Below are 10,843 nucleotides of genomic sequence, written 5' to 3'. Positions count from 1 at the left end.
TTTTTTTTTTTTTTTTTTTTTTTTTTTTTTTTTTTTTTGCCTAAAGGCCAGTTTTGCCAAGAAGAAGACAAGCTCCAAGTGGAGTGCCTTTGGTGCTCAACAATCCCTCTGGAATAGATCAGTGTTGCCAGGAGCGATTGAGTCTCACTACCACAGAACTCTAAACTAGCTTAAATGCCATTGTCTATAGCTCTTTGAAGAGGCTGAAGATTATATTATCTATAGTGAATATAATTTCTATGTATCTAAAGAACCTGGTTAGCCTAACTATAAATATGCAGACATAGATGACTATTGATCTACAATTCTTAATACCTATCTAACTTAAAGACTAAGAGAATAAACAACTGTGCCATAAATGAGGACAATGACCTTCAAATGTAAACAATGTATATCATTACATAATCAATATATAAGTATCTTAATCAGAGGTAGAAATGTATCAATACATGAACAATATATAAGTATCTTAAACAGAGGTAGAAATGTACACTGCAATATGGTAAATATATATGTCAATACATAAACAATGTTTCAAACAGAGGTAGAAGCATACACGCATACAATATTCAATATAATTTAACTTTGTATCAATATACAAAAATCGATACCAATATAATTGTCTAAAAACAATAACTCAAATACCAATCTATTATCCCATCACCAATTATCCCTGTTTTTTTTTTTAGGACACCCCTAAGCCTACAAAATTTATCCCCCATCCCTCAACCATATACCAATTATAACCAACCCCTAAATGATGTCCCTAAACCTGAGGGCAAACTCTGCTGGGAGAGGGGACGTTGTCCTCTAAAATTGCTTCCAGCTGTCATGGGGGCAATGTTCTTCTTAGGGGATCCTGTGAAAGTATGCGATGGTTAAATTTCAAGATTAATATTTGGTTTGATAAAATTGCAAATAGTCTCTGAGTACTTTGTGCAGGTCCGGCCAGAGTGTTGTAAAAGATGTGCATTGGCTGAGCTTCCCCATCACGGGTGTAAGTGTAATTGACACAGCCATTGTAGCCTTTAAAGTGGGACTGGGTTCATATCACACCAGCCATAGATAGACTGGCTTTTTTGTTCCTCAGTTGTCTTGTCTGTAAAGAGGGAAGAACATGAAATTTTTGTGAGTGACAATATCTGGACAGTTCTGACTTGTAGCGAGGACTTCATTGGCTGGACCCTGTGACTTCGTGAGTGACGGCGATAGGACAGAGTGTTTCTGGATCATATACCAAAGTCCAGTGTTCCCGTGATTACCTCTTGGCATCAAAGAACAGGAGCCTAGAGGCACTGATAAGAGGATCCGAGAGGAACTGAGAGGAACCGAGGCTTCTCCTTCCCTAAACCACTTGGCTGATGGCAGAATGCACGGTCTGATGACTGAATCACCAGAGTTAAGGCTGGGTGTCTAGTAAGATCAGGCACTGTGATCTGCCTCTGCCTCAGTTTCTCCTCTGTGACGGCAGTGTCTTGGGCCAGCTTATCTGAAGCATCTGTTAGCTCCGAGGCTCCTGATTTATGTCCAGCTTTGGTGTGAGTCTCACAAGACAGAGCCTCACGGCACGGGAGGAGTGGAGAGGAAGTCTCCCTGACTGCCCAGCAGTGCTGCTGAGTCAGCCTGTTTGGCCGGACACACTGAGTCTTTGCCGGACACACCCTTGCTGATGACCGTCTGCTGCCTTGTAAGACTCGCCTTCTCCCTGCAGGCCCAGGGGATTGAAACAAGACAGCTTTGAGGTGGATGTAAGTGGTGACCAGGAGCCAGTCAGTGATTGGCAGGGTTGAGGATGGAGGAGGGCAGCAGAGAAAAGGTGTTGCTTGTTTAAGGATGGGAATCATCGGAGTGGAGATGTTCTGAAGCCCGTCATTGCAGCAGACACAGAACCTGTATGTGTTAATACTGTTAAGATGTACACAGGACACACATGCATCTGCACACACAAATGCAAGGGAAGCTGGGTAATCTGAACGAGAGCCTTTTTTTTTTTTTAGGATTCCTGTGATGTTGCACTATGGTTTATTTTTTAACATTTAATTTTAACTGTGTGTATGTGTGTGCGCATATGTGTGCAGGGATCTGTGGAAGCCAGAACAGGGTATCAGATACCCTGGAGCTGGAATTATAGGGAGTCTCCAGCCATTTGACATGGGTGCTGGGAACCAAACTCACATCCTTTAAAAGATCCGCAAGTGCTCTTAGTCTTAGAATTACGTCTCTGGGCCCTGTATGCTTTCGCAAGGCATTGGCTCAGGGAAAGCTGGGGAGGGACACAGGATCTTCCTCTGCTTTTGTGATTTGCTTTATTTTTTAAAAAAATTACAACTCAGTGTAATGAACAGTGATCTCAGGATAGTGTGTGTGTGTGCGCTCGCGTATGCCTATGGAAGTGGGAGAATAACCTTCAAGTGTTGTTCCTCAGCCACTGTCCACCTTGGTTTGGAACTTGCTGAGTTGTCTAAGCTGGCCAAAGAACCTCAAGAGATCTTCCTGTCTCTGTTTTGTGTTGGGATCATTAAAGGAGCAGGTGTCCCTCGTCAGAAGGGAGGACCTCATGTCCATAAACAGAGACACGGGCCACATACGGCACCACGCTACACCAGAGCTGAATGCCTAGGACAGTTCATCATAGCTGTGTGACTTCGCAGGAGTCCAGAGCTGCAGGGGACTGCCTCAGGGAGCCACTGCGCTGGTGTCTGCCAGGTGCTGTCCTAGGTGCCAGGTCCTGTGCAGGTTCTTTGTGTTCTACACCACTTGTCTCTTTTCCGGTGACCTGGGTGACATACAGATCTGTCCTCACACTCTGTCTACTGGGCCCTTTCTCCAGGTAGCAGGCACCCATTTTATACAGGGAACATCTCCCTCCCTAGCCGAGTCCTCTCTGCATTCTGGGGGGTTCCTTCCAGAGACAGAGTCTGCTGGGAAAACTGGAGACCATTTTATTGCAATACAACCGCCCTGAGACCTGCAAGGAGGTGGCAATGTGACAAGTGTCCTATTCCAGCTTCCAGAGTTCCATATCAGTTGGATCTTTGCTCCTGGGGGAGGTTCATGGAGACCCAGGAAGACTTATTTACCCAATAGCACACATAGGATACTTTGGGAGAAAACAGCCCCTGTTGCTAAGCTCCAAGCAGCTCTAAGTGGCCCCAGTACAGTCACAAGGCCCCTGTCTTCTGGTACCTGCTAAGACCCAGCCATTCTCCACCCCAGGGAGAACGGAGAATGAGGGAGGTTTCGAACTATCCTGCTCAAGGAATCTCAGCTTTTCTCCAGGGTCAATGGGGACCTTTGGTAGGGTCCTATTGTAATTGCTGAAATAACTAAATATTCTTATCCATAGTGACCACCATGTTTACATTTAGAGAAGAAAGTATATGTCATGGTGGGGTCCCTGACAGCATGGATCTGATCTGGGGATGGTGCTGAGAGGAGCGTGTACATGTCCACTTTAGTGATCTGTGAAGCAGGAATTGCATGGGTATCCCCTTGAGAGGGACCTGGACAAGTGACCAATGGTCCTCAAACTCTCCCCACACTCCTAAAGGTATGAGGGATGGTTTCACACCCATAGGGATGGGGGTCATGAGCTGAGCTACTGGCTGAGTCTGTTTGCTCAACATGGAGACAGTGCTACGTGTCCTTGGTCACTGGAGGAACGCCACTAGAAAGGCAACTGGCTGTCACTCTCTGCAAACACAGTAGGCACTCTGGTCTTTCCCACATGCCTGTCTTCCATTTGATCATTTGGTCAGGGAGGGGCTGGGTTGCTCTTTCTCACATAGCCCACAGTTGGGCTAGCCTTACTAGCATCAAGCTCACTGCTAGGTTGAGGAAGCCATGTCCCTTAAGTGGCAACAGAGACCCTAGTCTTCCTGGCTGCTGTCTTACCACTGGTTGACCTTGGGACGACCTGTTCTTCCTCATTTTCCTGAGTCTTGAAGAAAAGGCAGGGCTGCCTTCCCCCATGGCCACCATTGTCCCAGGCCACGTATTGATCCTGTCGAGGATGGCACAGGCTAATCTCCATAGGAACAAACAACCTGAGCCCTGGCAGCCCTGAAGTTTCTCCCCACCCGTATTCACGCCACCTCGCCACAGGGGCAAACATGGAATCGCGACGATTGGGTTTTTTCATCAGCTCATTACCACCAGCGCTATTTAATCCTGGTTCCGCAATAATCCTTCCCCCTGTGTATGAGCGAGTATGTATTATGCGTGATTCAAAGCCCCTTGATGCTATGAGTAAAAAGACTCTGCATAGGGCAGAAATAATTTGCAAGACCAACTTGGGGTAGAGGATTCTCAAATGAACTCCAGTGGGTCCCACAGCTTTCACAGGGCCAGGCGGGCAGCGCTGGTGCAGGGCTGCGTGACAAAAGGCCTTGGTTGGGTGCATTATAATTTGCTCCAGTGAGTTCCAAAGTACTTGCGTTTCCAACGATGAGAGAGGAAATACTGATGGCACAGGACGTGGGCATTGTGCTTAGGATAAATACCCACACAAAGGCGAGGTGAGGCGAGTTTGGATGCCTCGTTGGGGAGAACACAATTAAAAGTCCTTTCGAGAAGGCTTTGAAGTCTGGGGCTAACCATTTTATAGAAAGGTACCGTTCCCATCAGTTGCCCTGCCAGTTGCAGAACGCTCGCAAATTGGGAAAGTTGTGGAGGCAGAGCATCAGTCAATTTCCACTCAGAGGGCGGGTCTCGTCTCTATCTTGGTTGTGTGGATCTGGGCCAGCCTTACTGGTGGGGACAGTGGGTCTTGAGGGGTACTGGCCATCCTCATAGCCACCAGTACACACAGTGGAGAGGCCTTGGTACATCCTCTGGGATCAGTTCCAGCCTAGCCTTGCCTGACTACCCTCAGGTGAGAGTCCTCGCTCCTCACAGCCTGTGACCCCTGCAGCCTGGCCCGTAGGAGGAAAATGCCACAGTTTACTGGCACACAGCTTTGTAAGTGACAGCCAGAGCACCACACTCCAGCTGAAAGTGTTGTGAGTGGCTGGATGTTGTGTAGATGGCCTGCGAGTGTAGGTGTCTACCTGGAGTTGGATGTTAGCGTCTTCCTGCTTCATTGTTGAATCTATTGTTCCTGTTGGTCTCCTTTCTGGCTCTCATGGCCAGGGAGAGCATGTGCTAATACCAGGCTCTTTAAGCTGATGTCAGCTGTCCTGCATCTACTCTACATCCTGAGATCAGACTCAGCCCTCACTCAATGTGCTCCCTCTCTTTAGATCCTGGAGTCTGTGAGTCATTGTTTCCAAGTGTGTGGCCACTGGTAAGTAGACAGTGAGCTCAAGGACAAGGTAGGGCAGAGAGTGAAAGGGACAGGTGTGGACAGCTGGATTATGGATTTTGTGGCTGGGTAGGGCAGTGTGTGAAGCTGTAGTAACCTCTGATCTTGGTGGTGAGCTTATGGTTGGCCGTGGGTGTCACAGACACATGTGTGTGTGCCTGTCTCTAATCCAGGCCACCAGGGCAGCATCTAGGAATGAAGGCAGATGGCAGGTCCAGGAGACTGAGCTGTGTAACTTTCTGTCCCTCTGTGTTTCTATTCTACAAATATTCCGAGGCCGCTCTCTCCTCCTTAGCCATTGGTTAGTAAGTGTGTGTTCCTTCAACATCTTTTCAATATTAATCGATTTATTAAAGCTTAAAAATTCCATCATTTAATAGACTATCCACTTAAAAACAATCTAAAAGAGTGTAGATGTGTTTCCCTGGGATAGGCTGAGAGAAGATGCTAGTACAAAAATTAAAACTAAACCAGACTATAGGGCTAAAACACTACAATCCTCCTTTCTGCATGGACTAAATTGATGATTCTGTCCTTGCCTAGGCTCCACACATCATGGTGGCCCCAGTCACCGTTTCTCCATTTATCTCTATTATCTCATTTCTCCTAAGCAGTACTTAATATCATATATCATAGACATTTAATTCTAATTGCAAATATAGCATAAACTAAATAGAAAAGGCCTATCAAAATTAATAAAAATGATGAAGAAAATAGGCACTTCTCTAAGCCCACTATTTATAGATGACAACAGTCTTCTGATTCTGTTTGCACACGTTCCTGTTGGAACCTCAAATGCCATATAGTGAATGTTTTTTACACAACTGTTTTTAATCTAATATTGGTAACTCTTAAGTGAAAGATTTCAAAGGAAAACTTACAGTCTTAGTTAATATATTGAAAAGAAGAAAGACTGAAAATTCAAAGAGTTTTCTTTGTTCCGCGAAAACTAGAGAGACTGAATTAAGTCAGTAAAAGAGTAGAAAGAAAGAAATGAAAAAGACTGGAAATCAATAAGAAAATAAATTATAATAGATACAGCCATTAAATCAAAAATTCGACCCTTTGAAATTTTTTTCTTTATGTTTTAAAAAGATAAAGACCATAAAGACCCTCTGAAGCCAGTGAAGGAGAAAGAGAAGTCAGAAGTAGCTAACGCCAGGAATGAAATGCAGAGGTCCCAGACATTGAATGTTTGAGTCTTGCACATGTTAGAACTGAGAAAAGAGCACTGTGACAACTTTATGCTAAAATCTTAAAGGCTAGATGAGACAGACACATTTCTTAAAATTACAATTCCCCAAAACTGACACTAGAAGAAATAGAAAATCTGAAGTCTTATCACACATTAAGAAATGAACCCCGAGTTGGGCTACGGTGGCACATGCCTTTAATCCCAGCACTCAGGAGGCAGATGCAGGTGGATCTCTGTGAGTTTGAGGCCAACCTGGTCTACAGAGAGAGTTCCAGGATGGTGAAAGCTACACAGAGAAATACTGTCTGGAAAAACAAAACAAAGCAAAACAAAACAACAACAACAACAACAATACAAAGCAAGCCATTTGCAAAGATTCTGTCCAACTGTATCATTCCACTTATGTAGCAAAACATTTTGAAACAGAGGGCAGATCTGTGGTTACCAGGGGCTGGAGGAAGAGTCCTAGGAAGGAAGAAGACATGGCGATAGCAGGGCAAATTCCAGTGTTAGCGTATCTTCTGGTGTTAGAATTGCTCTGTGTTTTCACAGTAGCCAGAGATACCCAAATATACGCAGATGGCAAAATTCCATGAGACTTGACACAAGTATGAGTAAAATACTTATACTGGGAAAGTCTGAGTAGAATCAATATGTTTTAATGACATACTAACTATACCCAGGGTTACTACTGGAGGAGAGTCAAAGTGTACAAGAGATCTCTGTGTTATTTCTTATAAGAAGGTAAATAAGTAATTACTTCAGTGAAAACTCAATTAAAATCATTTAGTTAAATCCAACATGATAATAAAATGGAAGAGAAAGATGATTTTCTCAATAGATGAAAAAGCACTTGATGTACTGTTATATCCACAGATGGCCAAAACAATCTTAGTGTGGCAAGTTTCATCATGAGATCTTGTTATTCATTTCACCCTCTTTTTCTGGTGTGTGTGTGTGTGTGTGTGTGTGTGTGTGTGTGTGTGCCATGCACATATCTGGGTGTGGGTGTGGAAGCCTGAGGCTGAGATTGGCATTTGGTGATACTTTTGTTTGTGATCTAAACAAATAAAGCTTGCCTGAAGATGAGCATGTGGAGTTAGCCACACTATGTTAGCCATAGAGCTCAGGCAGTGGTGGCACATACCTTTAATCCCAGCACTTGAGAGACAGAGGCAGACGGGTCTCTGTGAGTTTAAGGCCACCCTGGGCTACACGAGATTGAGCCAGTCTCAAAGAGAAACAGAGTCAGGCGGTAGTGACTTACATGTTTAATCCCAGTACTTGGGAGTCCCATGCCTTTAATCCCAGCACTAAGAAGGTAGAGTCAGGAAAGGATATGGTTAGGCAGAGAGAGGAATATAAGGCAGGTGGAGACAGGAGCTCAAGGCATTCCATCTGAGGCTTCATAGAGACAGGATCGTGACCCCTTGGTTCTAAGGATTTCATAGAGGTAAGAACTAGTNCAGCACTAAGAAGGTAGAGTCAGGAAGGGATATGATTAGGCAGAGAGAGAGAGGAATATAAGGCAGGTGGAGACAGGAGCTCAAGGCATTCCGTCTGAGGCTTCATAGAGACAGGATCGTGACCCCTTGGTTCTAAGGATTTCATAGAGGTAAGAACTAGTGGCTGTCTGCTCTCATTCTCTAATATCTGACTCCGGGCTTTTATTATTAACACAATTAGAAATTGTGCTACATTGGGAACCATCTTTGATTGCTCTCCACATTATTTACAGAGGCAGGGCTGCTCAGACGAACTCAGAGCTTAATGATATGGCCAGGCTAGCTGGGTAGCTTGTTTTGTGTGTGTGTGTGTGTGTGTGTGTGTGTGTGTATCTGTGTGTCTGTGTGTTTGTGTGTGGTGGAGGCAAGGTGGGTGGGTAGGTGGGAAGGATCCTTGCCCTCACCTTCTGAGCACTAGGATAAGATGCAGGCTGCTCTGCATGGGCTTTGGAGATACAAACTCAGGTTCCCACGCTTGGACAGCAAGCTTGTTACCTGCTGCGGCATCTCCCTAGCCCCCACATAGGTTTTAAAGTGATAACGTATATTTTCATAAAACTTACATGGACTTAGGTACTGAATAGAAATGTGCTGGATGCTCTTTCAATGAAAATTTGAGATTAATATTGTCTGTTGTTGCTTCTATTCAACATTGTAATGAAAGGCCCAGTCTAGTGCAATGAAGCAAGAAAAAGCAATAAAAGCAATGATAGTTGTAAATAGATCAAATTTATTATTCAAAGAGGCTGTGATTATGGACATAGAAAATTGCAGGTAATACTTAAAATTTGATTGCAAGTTAATACATTTCTGGATATAAAATTAATATAAAAATGCAGTCTTGGTTCTATATATCAGTAATGAATTGGTATTAAAGTCTCAAAACTAATGTAAAGATATATAGCTAAAAGTACCTATCAGGCAGGTGTGTAAGGTCTGCAGAGACACTGCTATGTGCACATCCACTGCAGTTCATAATGCCCAGATATGAAATCAGCGTAGCTGCCCATCCACAGACGGAGAGATAGAGAGAATGTGGTGTGTACACACAGGTGTGTATGCACAATGGAATTTTATTAAAGTGTGAAGTATAAAATTAGGTCATTTTCAGGAAAATAGATGGGACTGTAAACACTCATGTTAAAGCAAATAAACCAGACTCAGAAAGACAAATCCCATACACTTTCTTTTATATACACACCCAGGGCAATTTTTACTTACTTATTTATTTTTTTACCCAGGGCAATTTTTAGGGAGATGGGGAGACACTAGGAGGGGCAAAGAAGAGGAGAAAGTGGGGGTGAGTGCAGTGGAACCTGTCTTTGCGCACTAAAAGTTAATTAAAATGGGTGAGATTTCTATGCCTGAAGAACAAAGCATCATGAGGAAATTTAAAAGTCTAAGCTTCATGCTGGGAAACACACCTTTCGTGGGCTGGAAAATTCAACAGTGCAGAGATGTCAGATTGCCTCAAATTAATATGTAGATTTGCTATAATGCACATTAAATAGCAGGTGTTTCAGTAGAACTAGACAAATCGACTCTAATTTGTTAAGAAATGCAAATGGTCAAACCTCTCTATGACACTTTTGGAGAGAAACAAGGTAGGAAGGACCCCTCTCTGGACATAAAGAACTTGTAAGCTCCTGTGGCAGAGGGAGGCAATGGCAGAACGAGAGACTCTTAGGCGATTGGTTGGAATGGGGTGTTCCTAATCCAGGTGTTGCACCTATGAATACTTATTTTAGTTATTTATTGTTATTTTTGAATACTTGTGTTGATAACACAGAGAACCCTGCAGAGGTCCAGGCAAAGGGGTCTTTTCAATGGAATGGTCCTGGGCCATTGGGTCAGTTGTACATTCATACAGGTAAAAAAATAATACTGAAGCCATTAGCAAAAGTCAACTCTAGGTGAACTGATCGACACGAATCTGCTATGTATAAAACTAGACTTCTAAGAGCAAAGGGAGCCTCATAGTCTTGAAGTGACCGAAGAGTTTACTCACAGGACACAGTGAACCCTGTATCCACGTGGGGAAACTGATCAGCAAAGTGATATTAACATTAAGAACTTGTGTTCAGCCAGGCAGTGGTGGTGCACACCTTTAATCTCAGCACTCTGGAGGCAGAGACAGAGGCAGGCGGATCTCTGTGAGTTCAAGGCCAGCCTGGTCTGCAGAGCAAGTTCCAGGACAGCCAGAATTACACAGAGAAACTCTGTCTTGAGAAGCTAATCACTACGACAACAACAAAAGAATTTGTGCTCAGCAAGAGACCATTTTGACAGTTGGAAGGGAACTAACGAATAGGAGACTGAATTTGTGGCTCATGTATGTGCAAAAGCTTCCTCCTAGGCAGCTACAAACTCCAAGAAGCCTAAAGTGGGCAAGAAAGAGATGAACCAGTGGCATGGGGCCTTTCTGCTTCCCAGGCGTGTTATCTCTGCCTAGGGAGAGCTGTGTCACCCAGTAGTCACCAGAGGAAGGACATTCAAACTCCCCCGTGATGCTGGCTCCCACTCCAAGGCAGAGACAATGAAAGCAGCTGGCCATGCTAAGTGTGAGGATGATGCGGAACTGAGAGTCTGTCCGTGCTGATGGGGAAAATGTACAGCCATGGCAATAAGCCACAGCGCTCTGCTGGCCTTCTTGGGGGATGCTATGCCAGGAGAACAGCAGCCCTTCTACGCATGTGTACATGGAGAGGTTCTCATCTACGCATGTGTACATGGAGAGATTCTCACACAAGCGACCACAGTAACATCACACACAGGGCCCCAAACTGAGGGCAAAGACAGATTCTCCTTAGTTGTGAAATAAAAACTCTAAACGCAGTGTCG

The sequence above is a fragment of the Alexandromys fortis genome, unplaced genomic scaffold, assembly GCF_014885135.2.
Source record: "Alexandromys fortis isolate MF-2015 unplaced genomic scaffold, M_Fortis_MF-2015_v1.1 scaffold_139, whole genome shotgun sequence".
Classification (NCBI taxonomy): domain Eukaryota; kingdom Metazoa; phylum Chordata; class Mammalia; order Rodentia; family Cricetidae; genus Alexandromys; species Alexandromys fortis.
Note: the sequence above shows the minus strand (reverse complement) of the source record.